Genomic DNA, 5,927 nt, shown 5'->3' on the forward strand with positions numbered 1-5,927 from the left:
GAATGATTGCTTTTAGATCTTAGACTTGTCATTTCTGTCTTTTTTATCTTTTATCCTCACACAGAGCTTTTCATGATTCCAATCACACTCGCCTATTGCACTGTAGCTCCACAAGATTAATTGCTAAATGTCTGCCTAGAGCTCAGGGAAAAAATATTAATAAAGAAAAGCTGCCAAAAATGTTGCACTGTCAATTTTTTTAAATATCAGAATATCTAGTAGGCTTTTCCACCCATTTTCATCTGTCAAAATCTGACTTGTCTTCTAAAGCTAGCTTAAATTTTACCCATTTGGAGTGAAGGGCTTCCCTTGTAGCTCAGCTGGTAAAGAATCTCCCCACAATGCAGGAGACCTGGGTTTGATCCCTGGGTTGGGAAGATCCCCTGAAGAAGAGAAAGGCTACCCACTCCAGTATTCTGGCCTGGAGAATTCCTTGGAATGTATAGTCCATGGTGTCACAAAGACTCGGACACAACTGAGAGACTTTCATACTTCATACTGCCCTTGTCTTCGATAAGAATAAATCGGTCTCCTCCTCAGTACTCTCCAAAACTTTATTTTCACTTTTGTTGCAAGCCTGCTTTTTTACAGTCCTCTTGTACCATAGTCGTGCATGTGTTTATACAGAAACACTTTTTTTTTTTCTATTTAAAATATACTTCTTAAGGTCTGTTACTGAACAAATAAGAAATACCAAAACATTCTGGGCTTCCCAGGTGACACTAGTGGAAAGAACCTGTCTGCCAATGCAGGAGACGTGAGACAGGGATTTGATCCCTGGGTTAGAAAGATCCCTGGAATGGGAAATGGCAACCCACTCCAGTATTTTTACCTGGAGAACCCTGTGGACCAAGGAGTCTGGTGGGCTACAGTTCATGGGGTTGCACAGAGTCAGACACGACTGAAGCAACTTAGCATGCACTCAGGAAACATTGTAGATCATATTTAGAACTCCAGTTATATTTATCATTTAGTAAATCCCATAAAGTAAATAAAGGCCTCTTGTTATAGCATCAGAGATATGTCCCTTAGCTCAGTGTACACCAAAATGACATAAGCCGGACTGAGGAAAACATCTGGCAACAAACAGCAATGAAGGTGAAATAAGAGCAATCATCGCTTGTGATTGAGGTGACAAAGGTGGTCTCCTATAGGCGTTCCCTGAGGAGTTATATTATTATACTAGCTTTATCCTTATTTCATTACTTATTTTATAGGAATTGAGTTTAGCAAAAGTAACCACTAGGGAAAATTAGATTTGTAAACTATTGAAATAAGCACATAAGAATGACTCTTCAAAGTCATATCTAGGACTTACTCTGTTTCCTTATTACAAAGACACTGTAGGATAGATAGTGTTTATCCTTCCTGATGTTAACATTTACTGCCCCACCAAATCTCCATTTTAGACTTTGAATAATTTCTTTTTCTCAAAGTGAATCTTTCCCAAATCTAACACAAACCTATTACCTTTTGAGGAATCTTTCCTGATACAGTAAAACTGGGAACATTGTATAGTGATTGGAAATATCATGTTTATTAATTATTAATATTTCCTTCATTATATTGTTAGAATAAGAGAAGTATATGTAAAGAAATTAGTAAGTCTCTAAAGTGCATCTCTTAAATACTCAGACTTAGCCATCAGCTTTTTTCAGTGCCATATGTATTGTTCAACATTAATGTCCTGACATTGCAATCTAACTTGAAATAATAATTTTGTTCTGCATAAGAATAAAAGGAACCCAAAGTTATTCAATAGTAAGACACAGACATTGTGTTAAACACTCATAGCACTCTGATAGGAAGTTAAGAATGTTAAGGATGAATTAATGAGTAATATTTAAAAGGAAACTATAAAAATAACATTTAAACATTTTCATAAGTAATTATTGGTACAGAATCTCCTTCCCCCCTGGTGAAATCCCTTGAAGCATTTTTCTTGTCCAATCTGTTTTGACTGATCCTCTTAGTTTATATGATAAATGGTGCTTTTATATGAAAAAACATGCAGCATATATTTATGGAAAGTCACTTCTTCAATATTGATAACTTTTTAATAGAAGACAGAAACAATTTAAAAGAATCTCAATCAAGCAGGAATTATTAGCAGCTAAAGTTAGATACATTTATTGAATTCTATTAAAGTCAAATAGAATGTAATCACATATCATGAATAACTAAGAGGGGAAGTTTAAGAACTCCACAAATAGAAATTATTATTAAATAAATGAATGTCAAAGTCAAATGTTTAGTAAGGTAAAGTGATGCTAAATTTTAATGTAGTTTTATATTTGGGAGGAGATACAGCTATTCATGATGATGATTATTTCATTTAACATTCTCCCAGTGAAATTGTCTTATTTTATTTGACAAATAAATACCAAACCACCTGACCTGCCTCTTGAGAAATCTGTATGCAGGTCAGGAAGAACTGGACGTGGAATAACAGACTCATTCAAAATAAGGAAAGGAGTGCATCAAGGCTGTATATTGTCACCCTGCTTATTTAACTTAAATGTAGAGTACATCATGAGAAACCTAGGGCTGGATGAAGCACAAACTGGAATCAAGATTGCTGGGAGAAATATCAATAACCTCAGATATGCAGATGATACCACACTTATGGCAGAGTGTGAAGAAAAACTAAAACAGCTTCTTGATGAAAGCGAAAGAGGAGAGTGAAAAAGTTGGGTTAAAACTCAACATTCAGAAAACTAAGATCATGGCAACTGGTCCCATCACTTCATGGCAAATAGATGGGAAACAGTGGAAACAGGGACAGATCTTATTTTGGGTGGGCTCCAAAAATCACTGCAGATGGTGACAGCAGCCATGAAATTAAAAGACGCTATGACTTGAAAGAAAAGTTATGACCAAACTAGACAGTATATTAAAAAGCAGAGACATTACTTTTCCAACAAAGGTCCGTCTAGTCAAGGCTATGGTTTTTCCAGTAGTCATGTATGGATAGGAGAGTTGGACTATAAAGAAAGCTAAGCACAGAAGAATTGATGCTTTTGAACTGTGGTGTTGGAGAAGACTCTTAAGAGTCCCTTGGACTGCAGGGAGATCCAATCAGTCCATTCTCAAGGAAATCAGTCCTGAATATTCATTGGAAGGACTGATGCTGAAGCTGAAACTCCAATACTTTGGCCACCTGATGTGAATAACTGACCTGTTGGAAAAGTCCCTGATGTTGGGAAAGATTGAAGGCAGGAGGAGAAGGGGATGACAGAGGATGGGATGGTTGGATGGCATCACTGACTCAAAGGACATGAATTTGAGTAAACTCTGGGAGTCGGCAATAGACAGGGAGGCTAGCGTGCTGCAGTTCATGGGGTTGCAAAGTGTCAGACACAACTGAGTGATTGAACTGAACTGATTTTGACAAAATTGTGAAGTGGTTATCCTTGGAATTCATAAAACCTTATAAAGCTTGAGTTTTGGGTGACTTAGTTTATACTTACTCAAATAAAGCAAATGGAAATCTTATTCTTATTCACATAACTAAACAAAAATTCTATAATCAGTACATTTAATATTTGATTTGTTCCATCCAAGTTCAATGTTTTGTTAGCTTTATGCAATATTCTATCTTACCTTCAGCAGATTCATAGTCTTGTTTTTTTCTTCCCCCCATGATATCATACCAGTGAGTATTTTTTCCTTTTCTTTTGATTCAAAAGTTATAAGACATTAAAAGTAAGTTTAGCTTACTGGGTTTATATTTAGCATAAAAAATAAATGAAGAATTAATGATTTTTCTTAGAACTCAAGGAAAATCTTATAGTTACTAGAGAATCAGTAAGGGTAACAATCTTTTACAGGTTTATTTTCGGGTTTACAATCTGTATTTGTCAGGGCTTCCCAGGTGGCACTCGTGGTAAAGAACCCAGTTGCCAATTCTGGAAACATAAGGGATGTGGGTTTGATCCCGGGGTTGGGAAGATCCCCTGGAGGAGCGCATGGCAACCCACTCCAGTATTCTTGCCTGGGAAATCCCATGGATAGAGGAGCCTGGGGACTACAGTCCATGGGGTCGCAAAGAGTCAGGCACAACTGAAGCGAATTAGCACACTCACACTTTTCTGAAGTGGGTCAGTAAGCTTCTTTGTAAACAATGTGTATTCATTCAACACTTTCTTATTATTTTAGGTAAATAATATAAATATTTGCTTTAGAGTACTGGTTTGTTTTGGGTTGTGCGTCTTTGGGGAGGGGGAGAATATTTTGATCTCATTTTAAGCATCTTATTGTATCTCTGTCCCAGGGAATCTCACCCTTTTTCTTGAATCCGTCTGCATTTCACAAGGAGCAGCTTTCATCACTTCTATTCCTCCTCACTTCCTGTCTCTGAGGTGTTTATCCCTCTGCCTCTTATTCCAGTTCTCACATCTCTCCACTTAAACCTATCATATTGTTTGGGCATAGGCTTCTGTCTCCAACATTCTCTCACTCATCTCATTGATTTCTTTTTTTTTTTTAATAAATTTATTTATTTTAATTGGAGGCTAATTACTTTACAATATTGTATTGGTTTTGCCATACATCAACATGAATCTGCCACTGGTATACACTTGTTCCCCATCCTGAACGCCCCTCCCACTTCCCTCCAGCTGTGGTACCTATACACAATGGAGTACTGCTGCTGCTGCTGCTGCTGCTGCTGCTAAGTCGCTTCAGTCGTGTCCGACTCGGTGCGACCCCATAGACGGCAGCCCACCAGGCTCCCCCGTCCCTGGGATTCTCCAGGCAAGAACACCGGAGTGGGTTGCCATTTCCTTCTTCAATGCATGAAAGTGAAAAGTGAAAGTGAAGTTGCTCAGTCCTGTCTGACTGTTGGAGACCCCATGGACTGCAGCCTACCAGGCTCCTCCATCCGTGGGATTTTCCAAGCAAGAGTACTGGAGTGGGGTGCCCTTGCCAATACAGTATACTAACGCATATATATGGAATTTAGAAAGATGGTAACGGTGCTCGCTTCGGCAGCACATATACTAAAATTGGAACGATACAGAGATTAGCATGGCCCTTGAGCAAGGATGACATGCAAATTCGTAAAGCGTTCCATATTTTTAACACGTGTATACCTGTGGTGGATTCATATTGATATATGGCAAAACAAATACAATATTGTAAAGTTAAAAAATAAAATTAAAAAAAAGAAAAAGAAAACAAACAGTTAATCATAAAAAAAAATAAAGATGGTAACGATAACCCTGTATGCGAGACAGCAAAAGAGACACAGATGTATAGAACAGTCTTTTGGACTCTGTGGGAGAGGGAGAGGGTGGGATGATTTGGGAGAATGGCAATGAAACATGTATAATATCATTGATTTCTATACAGAATATTCACAGCTATGCTTTGTTAAATTTTATCCTGATGCCAATACCAGCTGTTCTAACAAATCAGCACCCTTCTAATATGTATATGCTCCCAAATTGTCCAAATCTAGTAACTGAGAGAATTGCAAGTATTAGAATCATAATTGATAGACTTATTGTCCTTTATCCTGGAAACTCAACTTTCTTTTCTTTTTTTTTTTTGAAGATGTGTCATGGATTTATTTATTTTTTATTTATTATTTATTTTTTTAAATTTTATTTTATTTTTTAAACTTTACATAATTGTATTAGTTTTGCCAAATATCAACTTTCTTTTCTATCCTTGTCCAAAGTAGAGAGAGGTGGTGAGTTTTCTTCTCAGTTATTGTCAATTGAAGTCAAAGGATTATTCAAATATGGGCCATGCAATCACAGTCTAATTTTGACTTGCTATCACAGAAATCATATTTTGTTTATTTTTATAACATGTGTGCACACTGTGTGTGTGCTGACATTGATGTTGGTAAAAATCTTAGCTGACAGAGGGAGATGTATTCTAATGAATAGATATCCATGTACATTTATCCAGTGACCAAG

General features: G+C 36.9%; 1 non-coding gene across 1 annotated transcript; it reads left to right on the forward strand.

The window, feature by feature from the left end:
• The first annotated feature begins 4,976 nt into the window (after nt 1-4,976).
• On the forward strand, nt 4,977-5,080 carry LOC129633483 (U6 spliceosomal RNA). Its single transcript, XR_008705067.1, has one exon. It is a non-coding gene; the product is annotated as a U6 spliceosomal RNA (small nuclear RNA).
• The last annotated feature ends 847 nt before the right edge of the window (nt 5,081-5,927 follow it).

The sequence above is a fragment of the Bubalus kerabau genome, chromosome 18 (assembly GCF_029407905.1).
Source record: "Bubalus kerabau isolate K-KA32 ecotype Philippines breed swamp buffalo chromosome 18, PCC_UOA_SB_1v2, whole genome shotgun sequence".
In the NCBI taxonomy this organism is placed as follows: Eukaryota; Metazoa; Chordata; class Mammalia; order Artiodactyla; family Bovidae; genus Bubalus; species Bubalus kerabau.